This window comes from Pan paniscus, chromosome 10 (genome assembly GCF_029289425.2).
Source record: "Pan paniscus chromosome 10, NHGRI_mPanPan1-v2.0_pri, whole genome shotgun sequence".
NCBI lineage: Eukaryota > Metazoa > Chordata > Mammalia > Primates > Hominidae > Pan > Pan paniscus.
In genome coordinates, this window is record NC_073259.2 from 134,970,308 (window position 1) to 134,993,124 (window position 22,817).

Sequence of the window (22,817 nt, forward strand, 5' to 3'; positions counted from 1 at the left end):
AATCAGAAAATTAGGATATGCAGTTCTCTTTCCTGGTCAGTCAGGGAGAAATCACTTGCAAAGAATAACTACTTTGAGAAGAAGATCAAGTGTTCTCTTTTGGGACTCCCATGGGCAGGGCTGCCCTGTGCAGTTGTTCAGGTTGGTCACTGAATAAGGGCCCTGTGGAGACAGAGTAAGTCAGGGATGACATTTAGCCCTCACACCCTGTGTTAGATTAAAGACAGCCACATTTTTCCCCCCACAGCTTCCATGGAGAGATGAGATCTAAGATGCATTTCCTCACATGTGGGCCAGGTTTATGATTCATTTACCCATGGACAATGTTTAAGAAATAAGCAAGATTTGAAACCTCAAATCACACCCAAGCCATCTATGTCCAGAACTTGGCTCTTTGCCAGAAGAATATGTTAATTGTGATATCAATTAAAATAATTCCAAAATGCGACCTTTCATCACTCTTACAATAAATACAAAAAGGTCAGGGAATCAAAATTAAGGTCCAAGCAGCGTTAATGGTTATTTATTTATTTATTTATTTATTTATGGTTGTAGAAGGCTCTCGTTCTAGAAAACATCATTATCATCTGCATGAGTGACATTTAATATTTTCTGCAACCTCTTGTGACATTTCCTCAGTGCAAAAAAAGTGGTGAGTGATTACTCTCTAGAGAACAGTAGGACAATTGAACTAGACATGTCAATCACAGGAAAAGGACAATTATCAAAATATTCTAAGAACATTTTCTGGACCTTAAGGCAAAAACATTTTTGAGTTCACACCTACTGCACTTATTAGAAAACCATTTACAGCATTAAGTAACATATTAGAGTAAATTACATCTTAGACATTTGTTTTGCATCTTCTTGATATAATACAGTAAAGTAAATGGCCCATAAAGAAGAAAAGAGTAATTTTTCAATCATAAGATTTTAAATATGCAAACAATATTATCCATATCAGAGCATGTATAAAAAGGAGTTAGCTGCATTTTCTTGATGGAAGTTTTACAAAGCTTTCATAGGCAGACTGATTATTTAAAATGGTTAACATTTTGTTCTATTAGATCATATATTCTGTGTTTCTGATGATTCCCACTACTTCAGTAATAACATTATCACAAATGTTACAGGGTATGTTGGCAGAAAATAAACCCCAAAGATTTCATGAAACCTTAATAATTCGACTTGAGATTACCCTTTCAATGATGTCAGAATTTGTCCTACTTCTTTGGAGGTTATAGCTTTGTGTATTACTATTTTTAATCATTGTACTCTGTATCAATTAAAGCAAACCTAGCAATAGTAACAGATAAACTTGTGCTACCAGTCAGCCCACTAAAGTGTCTTTAGAGTCCAATCGGCTGCTGGAATATGAGAGGCTCTGCTCCACACAGTCACTTAGGGATCGAGGCTTCTCCCTTCCAGTGACTGTGGAAGCCCCTAATATCTCAAAGGCAGTGTCTTCATTGCACCCAAGGCTTCATTGCACCTTGGGCCAATAGATGAAGAAAGACTATTAGAAATATTGCATGGGAGGATATTAGGGACACACTTGGAACTCCACATAGGAATGTGCCAGATAGTTCATTAACAGGGACCAAATCATAAATCACATACTCTGCTCGCTGCAATAGAGGCCAGGAAATTTACCTGTATGTCCAGGAAGAAAGGGAATCAGATATTGTGGACATATAGCAAGCCCTAACATACACTCATTACATTTTGATAGCCCTCTTCAATTGCAAATCCAGCTTCCAAACATAGAATACAAACACCAAAAGCTGTATTTTTTAACCTCATTGTTACAATTGGGAAGGAACGCGACTTGGGCTCTGTCAATTTGACACTTTTATGTGAGATTTTGATACGGAAGCTACATTAGGAAATAACTGTGACACAGGGCGTCAGTATTGTGAAAGATGGTCACAAATGTGGTAGCATGATTCCTGGATCAAGAGTGGTGGTCTCATCTTCTCAAGTGTTACAGCCATTATGACTCCTTCTGCTTCAAGGCTCCTCCCATCCATGGCTCCTCCCATCCATGTCCCCTCCCATTTCATAGTCCCTCTCCTTCATGGCTCCTCCCATCCAAGGCCCCTCCCACTAATGGCCCCTCCCATTCCACAGTCCCTCATCTCCCTGGCTCCGTCCATCGTATGGCTGCTCTGGTTTCCTGGTCTTCCCACTTTTAATTTCTCTTTACCATGCTGGCTGGCTGTTTGAAGTGTCTCTTGGAGTTGTTTCTGGAATCTCAGGCAAACCTCTGCTACCTTTGCTTTGACAATGCATGAGCTTCCTAATATTTCTTAATATGCCCTTTCCTGCTAAAATTAACAAGAGTGGATTTTGTTTTCTGAAATTAAAGATGCTGAACGTAATAGCCCTTTGTTTTGGAAAAACAGAAAAGCAAAGACAACAAAACACACAATCTTTAATTCTGAGGTTTCACCCTGGCTTCCCTTGACAAGCAAGAGAGTTCTGTTTAAGCCACACAATATACTAGTGCTAACATTTACAAATTATAGGATTTTATCTCTAAACCATGAGATCTGATTTTGTTAATAAGTGGAAAGATTTGACATATTTGAGAATAGATATAAGGAAATCTTCACTCATTAATGCAGCCAACATTTTTTGAATGCTTATGATTTACTAAACCTTTGTAAAAGAAAACAACTTCTAGGGTATTTTCTTTTGGTCAGATTTTATTATCTGATACAGGCATGAGTGTTTACTCTTCTTGTGAGATAATCAATAACGTCTTGATGGAAATGGGTATCAATTGGTGGATTCCTGAGCCTTAAAGACCAAATAGGTTTCGCAAGGAGAGACTGTGTTGTGGAAATAGAGATGCATCATTTTCCTTTCTGAAACTGAATCAGCAGCATTCAGATTTGTGCATTTCACTTTTGGTCATTTTCAGTGGGCTATTTCATAGAGCTCCATGAAATGACTTGATAGTAATTGAATTGCTCTTGTCCTTTGAAATAATCAGTCTCAATAATCTTAACCACTGGGGGATGGGGCAGGGGGATCACTGGGTAATAGAAGTTCCAGGTGACAGGAGCCCCATTTTCTCTTTAGAAGAGGTATCTCCTGGTGTTAAGGGAATGTATTTGCATGTTCTCACTCATAAGTGGGGTTTGAACAATGAGAACACATGGACATAGGGAGGGGAACATCACATACCAGGGCCTGTGGGGGTGGGGAGCAAAAGGAGGGAGAGCATTAGGACAAATACCTAATGCATGCGGGGCTTAAAACCTAGATGACAGGTTGATAGGTGCAGCAAACCATCATGGCAAATGGATACCTTTGTAACAAACCTGCACGTTCTGCATATGTATCCCAGAACGTAAAGTATATAAAAAAAAAAATTTATGACTCAGAGCAAAAATAAAAGTAGCAAAGTTAAAAAAAAAAAAGGAAATTCAGATATATCATCTTTCGAAGTGCACAGGTTCTGGGTCCTGCCATTTGGCATGAAATAGAGTTTTTCAATCTCAGCACTATTGACATTTTGGGTGGCACAATTCTTTCTCCTGGTTGGTTGTTCTGTGCATCATAAAATGTTTACAGTTATCCCTGCCCAACACCCACTAGATGTAAGAAGCACTCCCTTCCCAGTTATGACAACCAAAATGACTCCAGACCATCCCCGATTCTCCTGGGAGGAAAGCTGCCCCCTCACTGAGGACCACTGCCTTAGGAACTGAGGGAGTTTTGTTTTGTTGGAGTGAGACTATTTTGATGATGATCTTATAGAGCTGAGAAATCACATACTCTTCAATTATTTGGAGGCATTTTGCCTATAAAGATGAATCTGTTGTTTTCAAAGTGTCCCTATACTTTGCAAATTCACTTGAAACAATAAACTGGACACTTAGAATGATCATTCAGTCCAAGTAATCATTCAAATATAATTTATTAACTTGTTTTAAACTCTAGTCCAAGTAATCATTCAAACATAATTTATTAACTTGTTTTAAACTCTAATCCAAGTAATCATTCAAACATAATTTATTAACTTGTTTTAAACTCTAGTCCAAGTAATCATTCAAACATAATTTATTAACTTGTTTTAAACTCTAGTCCAAGTAATCATTCAAACATAATTTATTAACTTGTTTGTGAAATTTATCCTTTTTTTTAACATGTATGGAAAAAACCTGGATTCCTGCATGACTGCGTGGAGTAGAAACTCCCATTCACCCTCACTGAGCCATGATGTAACAAGAATCAAAACCTTCTTGATTTAAGCCAGTGAGATAATACAGACCTCCATGACTGAGTAATGTTACGTGGTTTCAGTGTCAAAGTTGGCATTTTTATTCGGAATCCCAATAGTGTTGAAGATGTCCTAAAGCCATTTCTCAGCAGCCAGGCTGAACCTCAATAGAATTATCTTTAGTTTGTCAATGTGATAAAGATTTTAAATTAGTTACAAAATTTATAAAATCCAGAAATTTTATTAAAAATCTGAACTTCCAGTATTCTGAAAAAAAAATGGCACTGTTGGGCTCATATTCCTCTCTTATGAAAGGACTGAAGGAGAGTAATAGGCAGTCTCTAAAACACTAAATTTCCCATCTGCTACACCAGGCCACCCTCACTCACTAGTGTCACCTTCTTTCCCTTCCGACTGTGTGACATCCACCATAGACTGATGGTGAATAACTACTAATTCAGGATTTTCCACACTAGCAACTTGAGAAATGTTACTGGTATATCAAAATATTATTTTACCTTTTAGAAGATGTCCATGTTTGTCAGTTTAGGAAATATGGATTTCGTTCTTTATTCATCTCCTTTCCATGTCTGCATTTCTGAACACTGGCTTGTTCAAAAGCAAAGAATGATTCCACTGTTCAAATTATTTTTCTAAGAGATGTTTCACTGAAATACAGGCCTATAGCACTTCTTTCCTTTTTCTCCTGTGTGCCAAGATAGAAAAAGCAAACAAACCAACAAAAAACTATACAGGGCCAGTATCTAACAAATGGATAATTTGTATTAAGGTTATAAATATTCTCTGTCTCTCATCCAGTGAAACCTCTATTAAGGGTTCTCTTGAAGCATGAAATCTGTCTCATTATTAACTGTTTTTAGAAATGATTTCCCTAGGGTGTCAACTTAGAACAATTTTCCTTATCAAAACCTACTTCTTTGTATCATTCAACAATCCAATTACTTTCTTTTCACACTAATGATCTTTTAAAGGTTGTGTTTTCCTTTCAGAGATAGCAGTGAAATCCATAGTGTATTTTATTTCATGGGTGGCATCCTTTGGGGGCAGAAGAATAAGATTTCTGTGTAAATTTTCAGCTCTTTATTTAGGCTCTCCTGATTTCTCAGATTGGCTATTTAATTAAAACCTACATTTGCTAGGCTCGATGGTTCACACCTGTAATCCCAGCACTTTGAGAGGCCAAGGCGGGTGTATTGCTTGAGCTCAGGAGTTCGAGACCAGCCTAGGCACGGCGAAACCCCATCTCTACTAAAAATACAAAAATTATCTGGGCGATGGTGGTGCGCACGTGTAGTCCCAGCTACTCAGGAGGCTGAGGCACGAGAATCGCATGAACCCAGGAGGCGAAGATTGCAGTGATCTGAGATTGCGCTACTGCACTCCACCCTGGGTGATAGAGTGAGACTCCGTCTCAAAACAAAACAAACAAAACCTACATTTCACTCTCCCTCTTACCCCGGCCATTATTTTACTCCTGCCTTCCTTCTTTACTTTCTTCAAACCTTTTTTCAATATCTTATTGTGTTTTCTAAGAACCACATTGTCCAATGGTAAACAATATGTGGTTCTAACTGTATAAAATGTTAGAATTACGTCTCTTTCTTTAGCACATGAAAAAACATCACATTACTTCTAGATAGAAGAGAGGGAATTTATTGGTTTACAAAACAAACATCCAGGGTACATTTGAGTTTCAGCTGCGGCTGTATTCAGGGGCTCAGAAGGACATGGTTTATCTTTTTTCATCTCTAAGTTTAGTCTTCTGTTGTGTCAAATCCAAGACACACTTCTTTCGTGAAGGCAATAAGGGCCACCTGTAGTTCCTCTAAATTTAAATCTAGCAAAAATGAAAGTTATTATTTCCCCCAGAAGTCTCATACATCTGGGGTGTGCAGAAGAGAGTTAAGCCAACTGTCCTAAGACTGCTGTCCTTGGAATGCCTTGTTTACAAGGTTGGTGCTTGGCTGCCATCTTGGAACTTGGATGTCACGAGAGTTCTTGCCATTTCCTAATAAGAATGACTCACTGCATCAAGATTATTTATGCAAACAATGTGGTTTATGGTGACCTCCTGTATTTTGGGAGGAAGTCTAGAATTTTGATATGTGCCAGGCAGAGACTCCTAATGTAACCAGCCGTCAATAGGAACTCCAGGTGCTGATTATGTGATGAGCTTCCCTGAAAGACAACATTGTGGACATGCTGAGACATGTTCCAGAAGGAATTGAGTGCTTCCCGTATGGCTTCACTGGAAGAGGACTCTGAAAGTTTGTACCTGGCTTCCTCCTGACTTCGTCTCATGCACATTTTCCATTGTCTAATTATGCTTTGCTTTTTCCATAATTAGTCATATTCAGGGTTTGATTCTATGCTGAGTCCTGTGAATTTTTCTTATAAATTACTGAACCTGGTAGTGGTCTTGGGAACCCTGACACATTGGGATTCACTCTAATTGCAAGCAGATCCTGGGCAGGTCTAACAGTCTGTACATTCCTTAGGCCCTCAGCTGATGGCCTGTTCCCCTAGAGTAGGAATTGTGCATAGTTTCACATCAGCTGGGCACTTTGGTAGGTTATTGATGTGTAATTGTCCTCAGGCTGATACAGGTGGTATGGTGAGACGTTGCTGGGCATGAGGTCCAGGAAAAGTGGTTGGCTGAGGGCAGTGTTTGCAAATATGCCAGGTGATTAATTATGTTTTAAGGTATGTTCGGGTGCTTAGGTTGGGGAAATCAGAATCTTGGTAAATTCCACTTGGCATGTGCTTAGAACTGACAGGACCTCATCCTATAATTTTTGTATTTTTAGTAGAGACAGGGATCTGACAGGACCTCATCCTATAATTTTTGTATTTTTAGTAGAGACAGGGATCTGACAGGACCTCATCCTATAATTTTTGTATTTTTAGTAGAGACAGGGATCTGACAGGACCTCATCCTATAATTTTTGTATTTTTAGTAGAGACAGGGATCTGACAGGACCTCATCCTATAATTTTTGTATTTTTAGTAGAGACAGGGATCTGACAGGACCTCATCCTATAATTTTTGTATTTTTAGTAGAGACAGGGATCTGACAGGACCTCATCCTATAATTTTTGTATTTTTAGTAGAGACAGGGATCTGACAGGACTTCATCCTATAATTTTCGTATTTTTAGTAGAGACAGGGATCTGACAGGACCTCATCCTATAATTTTTGTATTTTTAGTAGAGACAGGGATCTGACAGGACCTCATCCTATAATTTTTGTATTTTTAGTAGAGACAGGGATCTGACAGGACCTCATCCTATAATTTTTGTATTTTTAGTAGAGACAGGGATCTGACAGGACCTCATCCTGTAATTTCTGTATTTTTAGTAGAGACAGGGATCTGACAGGACCTCATCCTGCACAAAAAGAGTGCTGTCATCATCAACCCTGAGGACATGAGGTTGTCAATAAACTTCCCCCACCAAACACACGTACCTGGATATCTTCTGAAATATCTGTATATTGTGTGAGGCCACGACAATCTCCAAGATTTATATGTCAAGGCGTTACTCTCCCCAAGCCACCAACCCTCTGTTCTGAGGTTTCCACAATCACATGTGCATTCATGAGCACAATTCTATGGCCAGACATGAGTGAAACCCTCAAAGGGATTCTGTGTACTGATTGGCTAGGGCCTGAGTCACATGGTCCACATAAGGCCTGGGGTGATGTCACCTTCCAGAGCACGTGGCCTGAGACTGGGGTGGGGGTCTGATTTATCTAAACATATTCAAGGGGCTCTGAGGTTACAAAGGAGGATGGGAGATGAGGTGTCAAAATCATAATGCATGTTGACTTGTATGGAGCCCATCTTTTATCTCTGTAGATAGTCAATGAATAACTGTAATACCAACCTTATAAATGTTGCAATTAAAGATTCTAAATCATTTATTGGCCAGGAGCACTGGCTCATGCCTGTAATCCCAGCACTTTGGGAGGCCAAGGTGGGCAGATCACCTGAGGTCGTGAGTTCGAGACCAGACTGGCCAACATGGTGAAACCTGTCTCTACTAAAAATACAAAAATTAGCATGGCGTGGTGGTGCATGCCTGTAATCCCAGCTACTTGGGAGGCTGAGGCAGGAGAATTGCTTGAACCCGGGAGGCGGAGGTTGAAGGGAGCCAAGATCGCGCCACTGCACTGCAGCCTGGGTGACAGAGCACGACTGCGTCTCAAAAAAAAAAAAAAATCTAAATCATTTATGAAAATGGCATAGGGAGAAATTTCTCTGTGACATCAAGGAAAGGTTCCCGAAAAGGAACGGATGAGTTGAGTCTGGATGGATGACTAGGAGTGGCCAGGGAAGGGAGGGGAAGCCTGTGGGAAAAGGCATTTCTTTCAGATGTTTGCACTGAGCTTGGAGTGACAGAATACATAATGAGAAATGGCTTAAACAGCAATACCAAAGATGCTCATGAGAACAAGTCAGAGGAAGGGGATTTATCGGAACTTTTAGTTGCTCAACTATGTCCTTTGGCATTTAAGGTCTTTCTTTTTATTCTATTTTTATCAGTCTATGGCTGCATTTGCAGGTTTTCTCCCCATGGTTGCAGGAGGCTGCTGCAGCTCCAGACAGCAGCACAGCTCACATATCATAAGGGAGCGGGTGGGTGAAGATAAAATTTGCACGTTGCATCTTTCTTTTTATCAGAGAAACTTTTCCCCCTAGAAGATTCTGGCAGACATCTTACATCTCATTTACCAAAAGCTAGGTCAATGTGGCTACCTGTGACTGCTAGAGAGGCTGAGAAAACAAACTTCTGTGATTTTCTTAAGAATGAGTGGGACCTGGGCCCTGCCTGCAACAAAGACAGACACTGGAATAGCATCTGTCACAGCAATTCGAAGAGAAAGAAAGGCGGGGAGGGAGAGCTATAGGGAGGGAGAGAGAGGGCAAGGGGGAAAAAGAGAGAGGGGGAGAAAGAGGTAGAGAAGGAGAAGAGAGAGGGAGAGAAGAGGGAGGAAGAGAAGGGAGAAAGGGAGAGGAAGTGGGGAAGAAAGAGGAGAAAAAGGGAGGTAGTTGGGGGAAGAGAGGGAGAGAGACAGAGAGAGGGGGAAGAGATAGGAGAGAAAGAGAGGAAGGGGAGAGAGAGGGAGAGAGGCCTAGAAAGGAGAGGAGCACAAGAGAGGGAGAGAGAGAAGGAGGGAGACAGAAGAAGGAGGAGAAAGAGAATGGGGAAGGAAAAGAGAGAGGAAGAGAAGAAGCGAGCAAGAGGAGAGAAGGGAAATGGAAGAAGGGAAAGAGCGAGAAGGGGAGAGAGATCAAGCTGGAAATGAAAATGCATGTTGTGGCCACAGCATTACGGTACTTGGGTGCCAGGCTGCAGAACGTGTGCAGCACTTCCAAGGGAATAGGTAATATGGATATGACCATACAGACATCTAGACACATTCCCACATAACTGGTGTGTTCAAATTGTTTGTAGCTATTGCCTAGAAATAACATCTGTACTGTTGCATGTGTAGGTCTCCATGCCCTTGTATGTCATATGTGTGAATCTGCATCTGTGTGTGTGTGTAAGTACATGTATGTGAAGAGTGTGCTATAGAAGTCTTTGAGTTGAAGAATCTGCATTGCCAAGAAAAAAAAAATACAGAAAAGAAAAACAGGCAAGATTAGTAGCCAATTTCTTTGAAAATCAGAACGATGCATGTACTTATCTAGAAAATTCAAATAATCGGAAAGCGTTGTTTAAAGAGAAAGGAAACAAAAAACAAGAAGTATGAAACAGTTTTTAATCCCTTCCACATTTCCCCTAGACCACAGGCAATCATTTTTTACTACTTTTGTACTTTAAATATTAATCTCCAGAGCTCAAAATACCATGCTTATTTTTCTGTCTTGATTCTTTGCTAAAATAGCAAAGAACAGTTTTCCTTCTCCTTTCAGAGTTCCTTTTTCTTCAGGGTTGCTTTACTCTTTTTGATTTCTTGGTTTTTTGTTTGTTTTGTTTTGTTTTGTTTTGGAGATAGGGTCTCACTCTGTTGCCCAGGCTGGAGTGCCGTGGCAGGATCATAGCTCACTGCCATCTTGACCTCCTGAGCTCAAGCGATCCTCCCTCCTCAGCCTCCCAAGTAGCTGGGACTACAGGTGCATGCCACTATGCCCAGCTGATTATTCTGTTGTTATTATTTTTAGTAGCAAGGAGGTCTTGCTATGTTGCCCAGGTTGATCTCACACTCCAGAGCTCAAAGCTGTCCTCCTGCCTTGGACTGCCAACGTGTGTTTGCTGGTTTTATTTTTTGTTTGGTGTCATTTACGTTGAAGGGTGTCCTCGTGTGTGGTGGTCTTTGTTGCTTGTCCATATCAGAAAGTGGGAACTGAGCAGTGGAGCCTGCGGCTGGTTGCCGGGGCTGATCCCTGTAGGGTGATCTGCTGGGTTGTTTCATTCCTGAAGCCTTCATGCCGGCTGCTTTAGGCATTTCTTCTTGCCTTGGTCAAATTCTTCAGAGAAGGAGCATCCCGTCTCCTGGGAGGAGGGTCTTGATCTGCCGTCATCACCCTGGAGCACGGCTGAGGAAGACACTGTGCATCCCAGTGTTCAGTGCACCCTTGCATGTGCTCAGTATGGACGCTCATTTCCAGCCATGCCAGAGACTTTCTCTTTGCTGTCTGCAGAGAAGAATCCAACATCAGTGAGGGCGGGTGTCTGTTCTGTGCGGGAAACGCGCAGGGGAGAAGAAAAGACAAACACACACACAATACCTTTAAGGGTAAACAGCCTTTACCCAAGTATATGGCAATACAGATACAGTAAGCAAATCATATAAGAAGCAAATGATATAATACGCAAATTACAATGGGAAGGGGAGAAGGGAAAAGATGTATGTATTTACACTCACCAGCCTATGGAGGATTCACCCCCAGACCGGGAAGCAGCAGCCTGGGTTCCAGAGTCGGCCACTCGTCCGTGCGCGGCCGAGGACAGGTCTCAGGAAGCTTCGGCACAGTCTGGGACCCGAGCTCTTTTTGTAACGAGTTGTTTGGCATGAGGCCCAGTCACGAGGGCCCCTTGCGACTTGGCTCAAGGAACACAAAAAGGTCAACTCGTTTCTGCGATTGTCCATCGTTTTTCAATAACTGACGTATAGGAATACATCAAAATAGAGATTTCTCTGAAACAGCGCTGGATGAACGCCTCAAGGTGCTCACACAACCTGTTCCGGGACTTGGTGACCATTGTTTGGGTCCACTTTCAACTGAGTTCAAATTTAATATTTACCTTTTCCTCCACAGTATCCAGGTGCCTGGAATTGGGGAGGGGGGCAAACTCTGTGGAAGAAATGTGATTGCTGTTTGACTCCCCCTCCCTCCCCACTGGTATAGGATTTAACTTGCCGGGACCCCCACTGTTTGCCAACTTCCGTTTCTTGTTTGTTTTTTTTTATTATATCCTCTCCTTTTCCCTTTGTCTCTTGGGTTTATGACTTACAAACAGAATCAATATTTGCATTTTAGTGGTGTTTGGGAAGGAGTGGGGGGGTACAATTTGACATCTTTACTAAATGCTGATTAACCGATCTTTTTTACAATTTCATTTGAATAATTTAATGTTATGTAGACCACAGTGTAATGGGCTACAAAATGTAAGCTTCTAATTTATTTCATCCCATACGATTACTATCAATTTCTTGATTATTCCATTATGATGCTTTCTCAGCTATTAGTGTCTTCTAACTGCCAGTAAAACAGACAAAAATTCAGCGCCAAGGGTTCGAGAAGACAAAATCAACTCCTTTTCTTTCTTTGTTTTTTCCCTAGTAGGTATAGTTTGTTTGTAAATCAAGCTTTTATGGAAGTGAAGGGGGAAAAAACAAGAACATAAAAACCTGCTAACATTCTTTTTTCTGCCTTAACCTCCTAGGATGAATGATTCCTTGTACCCTCAATGTTTTGACCCTCAAAAAAAAAAAATCTATTTTAACCAGGACATCTACATAACTTTGCTCCCTGAAGTCCTATGGAGCAGAGGCAAAAGGTCAACATATTTTCATAATGTACATTTTTTCTTACAAAAACATATTTCTTGAATGGATTTTATGCCAAGTAATAATTAGATCTAATCCCTAGGTCTTCATATGTTAACCCTGCACCATGATTAATGATTGTGTAAAAAATAAGTAATGTTTGCATTTTCTATACACCATCAACCCAGCAGAGGAATAAGAGAATGCTTTCAACATTTAGTTAACCCTATGAGTGAGGGAATTATTTGACTTTTAAGATTAAAATAACTACTGCACATCTTGATTCTCATCACGTTTTTCTCTTTATTACTGTTTTTATCCTGTTACCTGTCACTCGTATCACAGAAAATGATGCATCCTTTATAAGAAATAACAATTTGCTACAATTAGCAAGATTCATATTAAACGATTAAAGAAGTATATGCTTTTTATTGACAAAATTGAAAATTATATAGGGAAAATCTTCCTTTCTTTCTCCCTCCCTCCTTTCCTCCCTTCCTCCCTCTTTCTCTTTCCCTTTCTTTTTTCCTTCCTTCATATACATGTTAGCATTTCCTTTATGAACAAAGAGGAAGAAGAGAGAAATGTCCTCAGAGGGGAAATAATATGTTCAGTGATCTGTAGTTAATTCACTCGTGTATATTATGAACCAGCTACTAATTTAATTTTGTATTCTGTATTTGAAATTCCTAATCACACTTTGTTTCACTCCATCTGCTTTGCCCTTCCCCTAAAGCTTTATTTTCCTTTACTAAGAGTCACCTTTTATAATTTACTGAGAACTCACAGCTTTAATTTCAAGATGATTACTCTCTACTTCTCTGATGACAAGAGTTAAGAGACGCTGATGTAATCGCAAAGGAGAGGAATTCCACCTACCTGCAGGAGTTGGCCTAGCAATTCTCAGAAGGTAGGAACCAGAAGGGGCAGCCTCTGAGAACTCCACCTTCAGGGCACTGGCACAGATCCTGACACTGGGGAGGGTCAATGTGTTACAGGAAAGGGGTCCTGATCCAGACCCCCAGAGAGGGTTCCTGGATCTCGCACAGGAAAGAATTCAGGGAGAGTCCGTAGAGAAAAGTGAAAGCAATTTTATTAGGAAAGAAAAGGAACAAAAGAATGGCCACTCTGCAGACAGAGGAGCCCTGAGGGCTGCTAAATGCCCATTTTTATGGTATTTCTTGATGATATGTTAAACAAGAGTTGGATTATTCATGCCTCCCCTTTTTAGACCATATAGGGTAACATCCTGACGTTGCCATGGCATTTGTAAACTATCATGGCGCTGGTGGGAGTGTAGCAGTGAGGACAACCGGAGGTCATGCTCATCGCCATCTTGGTTTTGGTGGGTTTCCGCTGGCCTCTTTACTGCAACCTGTTTCATCAGCAAGGTTTGTGACCTGTATCTTGTGACGACCTCCTATCTCATCCTGTGACTTAGAATGACTCAGCCTCCTGGGAATGCAGCCTAGTAGGTCTCAGCCTCATTTTACCCAGTTCCTGTTTAAGATGGAGTTGCTCAGGTTCAAATGTCTTTGACAAATGCACTCCCCACGTGGATGCTCAGAGTCTCACGGAGAGAGTTCTCAGTCCTGTTCACTCTTCTAAGTTTTTGGAGTGGTACAAAATGATATAGAAAATTAGGTGGTATTTTATAATCTGCAGTACAGTGAAGGGGAGATTGTTCTACTCTTTACCTGCATTAAGTTTATAATTTAATAGCACCTTTCTGAATTTCAACTTTGGTATTTAACTCAACCAGGCTGAAAAGTTTCTTCCAAAGCTTCCAAATAGTACATTAATAGTCCTGGTTTTAGAAAGCTGTTTAGCGACTTCAAATTCTGGATGGCATCTCTCCTCACAGCTCTGAATAAAGTTACCAATGCCTCCTTATTGGAAATCTATTTCTGTAAATGAGACCTTCAGTGACCAAAATCAGTTTTTTCATTTTGAGGTATGCTCTGAGAAGACATCAGACCTTTTGTGCCACCCTTCCAAATGCATGCCCTCTGGGCCCTGGTGAGCTTCAGGAACATCAGGAATGACCTTTGGTGTCAAGAACTGATGACTGGGTTAACCCTTCTTGGTGTGGTGGTTTTTATCCTTGCAGTTATATCTCCTAAAATCTATCCTACAAATGAACTTGAGGTCATGGGTTAGTTCTGCTCACCCCTTCTCTGGATCTTATTTCTGACTTACTGAGTATCCCCTACTGAACTGGTGACTCCTGCTCAATATCTTCATACATCTGAGTCACTGACCACATCAGATGGAGAAGATAGAAATCCTGGGCTAAACAACAAACAACTCGTTGTTGTTGTTGAGACAGGGTCTTGCTTTGTTGCCCAGGCTGGAGTGCAGTGGTGCAATCATGATTCACTTCAGCCTCTACCTCCCTGGCTTAAGGAATCCTCCTGCCTCAGCCTCCTGAATAGCTGGGACTGAAGGCACACACCACCATGCCTGGCTTTATTTTTTCTTTTATTTTTTGGTAGAGATGGGGTCTTCCTATGTTACCTAGGCTGGTCTTGAACTCCTGGGCTCAAGGGATCCTCCTACCTCAGCCTTCCAAAGTGCTGAGAATACAGGTGTGAGACACTGAGACTTATTCTTCCTTTATGTTCAATTGAAATAGAATTGATTATTCCCTTGGTGAATATTTAATGAGCTCTCCTTTCAGCCTCCCTGTGTGCCAGGTGCAAGGAGACCAAGAGAAATGAGGTCCTTCCCTCATGGAACTTAACAGCATAGAATCCAAATGGCTTAACATTGCCTAATACGGAAACTCGGTGGGTCTACATTGGCTTCTAACAGGCTTAAAAATCTCTTGGTTCTTGGCTATGTCAATGGAAGATGTACTTTCTTGGCAGAAATTCTCTTATTTTTTCCCCAAGACCTCCTTGGCCACGTCTTGTTGGAAATCCTCCTTTTCCCTCTCCATGTGGTTCTAGAGAGCTCTTTTGTGATTACCCTTTGAGATATCTTCATGCAGGGATTTCATCTGAATTTTGCTGTGTGCTCAGTTTGGGGGAGAGACCCTTCAAGAAATATGACCACTCATTGCCTTTTGCATGTTTTTTTCTACTACACTTGACTTTAATTACCTTACTCTTATTTAAATTCTTTGAGTGCTCTCCTGTCTCATTTGCAGCTGTTTACACCCATTTAAATCTCTTCACATCAACAAAGCCACTTATTTTATCCCGGTAATTTACTGGTCCAGATGTTAGTTACTGCCTGTAGGATTTTTTTGCCAGTTAATTCAAGGTCTACCATTTTTCTCTGTCTACCCTGTGCCTCATTTCTTCTATTAAAAAAAGTAATGAGCCCACGTTATTAGGGGACAATTAATAAGATAATTTTTTCAAACCCCTTTCATTTTATTGGGGAATTTTCCTTTCCTGCTACTCAGGCCATTGTAGAGAACAGACTGAGGGAATTTACATCCTGAATTTGGTGATGGAACATGAATGGTAATTCCTACTCTTAAAAGGAAAATTGTGGTCGGGCGCGGTGGCTCATGCCTGTAATCCCAGCACTTTGGGAGGCCGAGGCAGGCGGATCACGAGGTCAGGAGATTGAGACCATCCTGGCTAACACGGTGACTACTAAAAATACAAAAGAATTAGCCGGGCGTGGTGGCGGGTGCCTGTAGTCCCAGCTACTCGGGAGGCTGAGGCACCACTTGAACCAGTGGGTGGAGGTTGCAGTGAGCTGAGATCACGCCACTGCACTCCAGCCTGGGCTACAGAGTGAGAGTCTGTTAAAAAAAAAAAAAGGCAAATTGTCTTTTAAGTATTTTCTTTAATTCAATATGATGATTTATTTTGCTCAGTTTAATTTCTCAATTTCAGAAAATAATCTCCTTAAAGCATTGTTAGATCAAAGATGATCACAGTTGCATGCCCTCTGTTATTTGTCCCTTTAAAAATATTTAGTAAACATCTCAATATATTTTATTTGACAATTCGCTTTACTAGCAATTGCTATTGATGATACAGTCCTGTTACTGGAATGGGGTCACGATCTGGACCCCAAGAGAGGGTTCTTGGATCTCATGCCAGAAAGAATTGAGAGGAGTCCATAGAGTCAAAGCAAGTTTATTAGGAAAGCAAAGAAATAAAGAATGGATGCTCCATAGGCAGAGCAGCGGCATGGGCTGTTCCACTGAGCATACTTATCTGTTGATTACATGCTAAGCACGGTGTGGATCATTCATGAGTTTTCCGGGAAAGGTGTGGGCAATTCCTGGAACTGAAGGTTCCTCCCCCTTTTAGACTATATAGGGCAACTTCCTGAGGTTGCCATGGCATCTGTAAACTGTCATGGTGCTGGTGGAAGTGTTTCTTAGCGTGCTAATGTAATATAATTAGTGTATAATGAGCAGTGAGAACAGCCAGAGGTCTGTTTTGTCGCCATCTTGATTTTGGTGGGACTTGGCCAGCTTCTTCACTGCAGACTGTTTTATCAGCAAGGTCTTTATGACCTGTATCTTGTGCTGTCCTCCTATCTCATCCTGTGACTTAGAATGCCCAACCGCGTGGGAATGCACCCGAGAAAGCCTCAGTCTTTTTTTACCCAGGACCTATTCAAGATGGAGTGGCACTGGTTCAAACACCTCTGACAGTTCCTCAAAAGCACTCACCATTCATCTTGTGAGAAGCTCACTTCAAAAAATAGGGAATATCAAATCATCCACAGAGTTATTATTTTAAAATATTATTTCTTCCATCAATTACAGTTTTCTAAACTCTTGTTAAAGGAAATAAATTTGCATTGGGTTGTGAATTATATGTTTGCTTCCGTTTGCTTTATTGTCTTAATTTTTGAGAATAAAGGTGACAGATGACAGATAAGGAAGGAGGTTCTTAAAAATATCTTTCTTCTGCATCTCATTCTTTGTAAACTGACATTTTTAAGACCGAAGAAAGACTTACGCTAAGATGGAAATAATTAAGCAGGATTTTTTCACGTATTTGACAGGAAAAGTGGCAGAAAGAGACATGCATGTCAGGAGTGGGTGATTGGGGGGACTGAAGGCAAGGAAAGACAAGCTTAAAATGCTCTTTACCTCCAGAGAGGATCACTTAGCTCCGAGTGAGGTTAGAAAAGGGAATAATGGGCTTATTCATGTTAAGAGAGAAGATATTTTATGTCAGACTTCACTACTTGCGTTTTTATTTGCACTTTCTTCTCTTTTTAATTGGCTCCCCCCCGTTACATTTCTTTTCTGATTTTGAGCTTCTGACATCATGTGCACACATGCAGTATCTATCCTGGATGTGATAAATGTTCAGAAGAAAAATATATGTGCAAAGGTCATAAAATTTGTCCTGACTCAGGTACTTAGGAAATTTGTAAACGTGGGCAAGCTATAGGGCCTCAGTTTTCATGCCTAGAAAGTGACTATGATCCCTCCGTGGTGTATTTACAACATTGCAGGGATATTGGGAGAGTCAAATGAGTTATTGAATGTGAGAAAACACATCTGGATACCATATACATAGGAGATGAATATCATATAAATGGGAGGGAGGATTGTTACATAGCTTTATCCTCTAAACTGTAAATTCTGGGAGAATGCTCTTACAAATGTGCTCAGAAAATCACTGGGGGGTCCCAGGCAATCATTCAAGGGGTCTAGAACATCGCAACATTTTATATAATAATACTAAGATGCTGGTGCTTTTGTCACTCAAAAATCTCTTAGATGTGTACAGGGCAGTTTTCTACTGATGTGTGGCGATGTCACTGCTGTGAAGGCTCATGGGGTGTGTGCCTGTGTGTTCTTGTGTTTCTTAAAATGTTCCAAGACTGAAAATTTAGAAAAAAAAGGTGTACATTTTCAGAAAATAATTGTTTCTTTTTAGTGCTTCTCCTGACTCTCTACTATTTATCTTCAGCTTTATCTGCGGAATGTTGGAACCTCATTATCATTCAATAAGACATTATTTTGAAGACACAGAGTTTTCCTTGAGCCTGTGAAAAAATACAAGAGATACCCTATTACCTAGCTTTGAAATGATAACTTGCTTTTCAAAAACTGACACAGTTTTATTTTTTCCAAATCTGCAATTTTACCATTCAATGGGATTTTATCCTAAAATATCAGAATATTATTTAAAATATGGTTTTCTTTGTTTAAAGATGGATAGAACTTCAAAAGTGAGATCTGAAGACTGGCTTTCTCAAGCTAAAACAGCACTGTCTACATAAAAATGCTGAAAAAATTAAAAATGACTGCTGAAATAGTTGTCTATCTTATGAAAGGGAGAAATCTGCTCAAAAAAATCTAGAGGCTAGGAAATAGAGGAGAAAGGGAGGGAGAAGGTGACATTTGTTAAAGGACTTTGAGACCAGCCTGGCCAACATAGTGAAGCCCCGTCTTTGCTAAAAATACAAAAATTAGCCAGGTATGGTGGTGAGCACCTATAATCCCAGCTACTCAGGAAGCTGAGGCAGGAGAATTGCTTGAACCCAGGAGGCGGAGGCTCTAGTGAGCTGAGATCACGCCACTGCATTCTCACCTGGGTGACAGATTGAGACTCCATCTCAAAAAAAAAAAAAGGATACAAAATTATAGCTAGCTTGGAGAAATAAGTTCTACTGTTCTGTATCACTGCAGCATGAATATAGTTAACAATAAGGTATTATACAGTTTCCCTGGATCAGCTGGGCTTGGTGGGGGTTGCCCCCTTTGAGAAGGGAGGCACAGGGCTTGGGTGAGGGGCGGAAGCCATTAGAAGTGCCTAGCTCTTTTGGAAACTGAGGGCCCAATGACTAACTGCGTTTACATGACTTGAGTGTTGAAACTTAACATCTGTACGCCTTTCCTAGTTCTAACCCTGAGCCCCGGGGAAGCAGGAAAGGGTGGCCGGCCTCTTGTACAGCTTTTTCTCCTAGTAAACTACTGAAATCAAACCGCATTTCACATGTGTTTACACATGCTGCTCAAGCTTGTTATGTCATTCTCCCAGTCCTTAAAGAACAGACATTTAATACAACAGCTTTGCCTTAAAAAAATATTATGTAGTTTCAAATAGCTAGAAGGAGGATATTAAACATTCCCAACAAAATGAGTAAGTGTTTGAGAAAATGGATATGCTGGTCATTGTGATCTGATCACTCTGTGTTGTGTATATATAGAAACATTCTTAGATACCCCATTAAAATGTATAATTATTATTTGTCAATTAAAAAATGAAATAAAATTTTCAATCTAGGTGGAATTTAAATGGTAAATAAAATAGGAAAAAATACATATTCCCCTTAACTTAATGTGTTAATTTCTTGTATCATATTTAAGAGAACATCTGAAATAATAATATGGTGTAAGACAGACTTCAGTATCGTTTTGTGATTAATCTTTTCAAGTTGAAAGAAGGCATTGATTATTTTTGGTGAAGTTATTACTGCAATAACTTTTGCACCAATATGCACACTAATATATGCTCATTAAAGTCACGACTTCTTTGTTGCTGTTTTTCAAAATAGAAGGGAAAAACAAACATGATGCTTTGAAGGGTAAATTATCATGTGGTATCGACTAAAGAGGTGTACACAGTGGGCAAGGGAAGGTCAGAGCTCTGCAGGGTTGGCGTGGCTGGGTTCCTCCCAGGTGAAACTCTAGAAAACAAATGACAGAACCTCCACTTTCCCATGATACAGTATCCCACTAACAGAAAGACTTAGCTGTCAACATGAAGACTGGGTTAATATCTCATAGGCGGCATCATATGTTTGCCTTGAAAATGGATGAGGATGAGCTGCGGAACCAGGAGTGATGGGACGACCAGCCTTTAGAAAGCTCCTTCCACTCGGCTGGGCGCGGTGGCTCACGCCTGTAATCTCAGCACTTTGGGAGGCCGAGGCAGGCAGATCACCTGAAGTCAGGAGTTCAAGACCAGCCTGGCCAATATGGTGAAACCCTGCCTCTACTAAAAATACAAAAAAATTAGCCGGGCTTGGTGGCAGGCACCTGTAATCCCAGCTATCAGGAGGCTGAGGCAGGGGAATCGCTTGAACCCAGGAGGCGGAGGTTGCAGTGAGCCAAGATCGCGCCATTCTTGCCCAGCCTGGGCAACGAGAGCGAAACTCCATCTCAAGAAAAAAGAGAAAGTTCCTTCCACTCTTTGACGAGTGTTGGTCAAAAAGAGTCCCACCAAAACTGTAACCGAAGGAGGCGTTAAGCCTCCAGAAAAATTTCAAGGAACCTGTCGTGCAAGCAACAGGCATAGCTATTGGATTGGGCTCTAAAGGAAAGGGTGGAGATATTCAACCTGTTAGTGTAAAAGTTGGAGATAAAGTTCTTCTCCCAGAATACAGAGGCATCAAAGTCATTCTAGATGACAAGGATTCTTTCCTCTTTAGAGATAATAACACTCTTGGAAAGTATTTAGACTGAAATAAATAACTGTTGAAATGACATCCACACGAAGCTGCCCACTCCACTGAAGTTCTGAAATCTCTCATCAGTTAGATAATTTCCATCTCCCTCTTTTATAATAAACTCATAATTCATAAAAAGTGAAAGAATTAAAAAGATAAAAATGGATGAGTCCCTAAGTCCACCTGGGCTTGCTATTTTTATCTGGCATGAGCACTAAGTAGCCATCAAAGATTGTCTTTTATGTGATGAAAGTGCAGTGGTACTCAAATACAGAAATGTTGGAAAACGTTGTACTCATGGTTCATTCTGGAACTAGTGCGTCGATGCTTGCACTGAAGGAGGAAAATGGCAGGGGGTGATACCGCAGGTGCCTTAGCATCGAGCAAGGCAGTGGGATGGACAGGCGCTGGTGGTTACTGTGAGATTCCCTGACATCACAACTAAACCTTCTGATAAAGGGAAGATCATCAATTTTATTAAATCTCAGCACTTGAGCATACATCTCTAAGTATTTTGTGTCAGGACATAAGAAGATTGTATAAAGCATAAAGCACTTCTGCTGCATATTGGAGTATAATGTTTATCATAAAAAATGAATTCTGTGGCTGGGCGCGGTGGCTCATGCCTGTAATCCCAGCACTTTGGGAGGCCAAGGTGGGCAGATCACGAGGTGAGGAGATCGAGACCATCCTGGCTAACATGGTGAAACCCCGTCTCTACTAAAAATTAAAAAAATAAAAAAAATTAGCCGGGTGTGGTGGCGGGCGCCTGTAGTCCCAGCTACTCGGGAGGCTGAGGCAGGAGAATGGCGTGAACCCAAGAGGCAGAGCTTGCAGTGAGCCGAGATCGCACCACTGTACTCCAGCCTGGAGACAGAGGAAGACTCCGTCTCAAAAAAAAAAAAAAAAAAAAAGAATTATGTTATTGTTTGAGTTCTTAGCTAAAAAAAAAACGTTCATGGAAGTCCTTTTTTTGTATGAAAGACAAACTGACAAACTGTGAGTTACTCAGATTTTGGAATTTGGCCGACATTTTCTCAAATATGAATCAAGTGAGCTGCTTGTCACTTCAAGGGCAGGAGGACACTGATGACATTTGTTGCCCAAGATAAAATCTGAACTTTCAAGTAACAATAATAATTTTTGAAACTTTGTATCTATCATCACAAGCTTAATATGTTTTCAATACTCAAGACTGCTAATGAGATCACTGAGACATGAATAAATATGATTTTTAAAAATATATTGTGAAAAAGAAAAGATCTGAAGAAACAGTGAACCAAACTCTTTCAAACGATTAATGCATCATGTTACAAAATCCAACAGAGCTAAAAGAACTATTCGATACGCAAGAGATACCAATGGATTTTAATATAGCACAGTAGGAAATGCATATTGATATAGTTTCAAATCCATAATACACCTAATAATTTTTAAATGCAACGTGTTGATTTTGGGTATAGTATCAAAGAAGAATAGCTACATTTATCTGAATCGGTTTTTTGAGTTCTATTTTTCCATCTGAGGAGGGCTTTATATTTTTAATATACTTCAATCAAAACAAGCTGTCATAACACAGTAAATAAAGAAGCAGATCTGAGAATTCAGCTGTCTTTTCTAAGACATTGAACATATTTGCAAAAATGTAAAATCCCCATACATTTTGGTTTGCAGTGTAAAGTCATTTTCATAAAAAAAATTTGTGTTAACCTACGATATATTTATATTGTCTTAAATGAATGCATGAATATTTTTTAAAAGTTTAGTTTCAATGATTAATATAGTAAATGCAAATACACATATAATACACAGAAACAAAAGACCTTCAGGGTTATCAATAAATTTTAAGATTATAAGGTGACTCTGAAACCAAGAAGATTAATACATGATATGCTCCAAAAATGATAAACTACATTTTATCAACAGCTTTTGCAGACTATCTAGCATAGAGTAGAATTTTTATAACTATTTATTGAGTGAACGAAAGAAATGTATATCTTCAGGCCTATGTCACACAAACTATGCAAACGTCTGCAGTGCAGCATTCTCTCTCTCTCACTTAAGGTAATGCTGAGTGCTGTAACAAACAAATCCAAAGATACAGAATAGCTCAAACTTGATAGAAGTTTCTTTCTTTTATGTCTATGACTTCTAATAACAAAGCAATTGTTCTTGATCA

The 22,817-nt window shown here is 40.2% G+C and overlaps 1 pseudogene; it reads left to right on the forward strand.

Moving 5' to 3' along the window:
• The first annotated feature begins 19,950 nt into the window (after window positions 1-19,950).
• LOC106635413 (10 kDa heat shock protein, mitochondrial-like) lies at window positions 19,951-20,654 on the forward strand (annotated as a pseudogene).
• The last annotated feature ends 2,163 nt before the right edge of the window (window positions 20,655-22,817 follow it).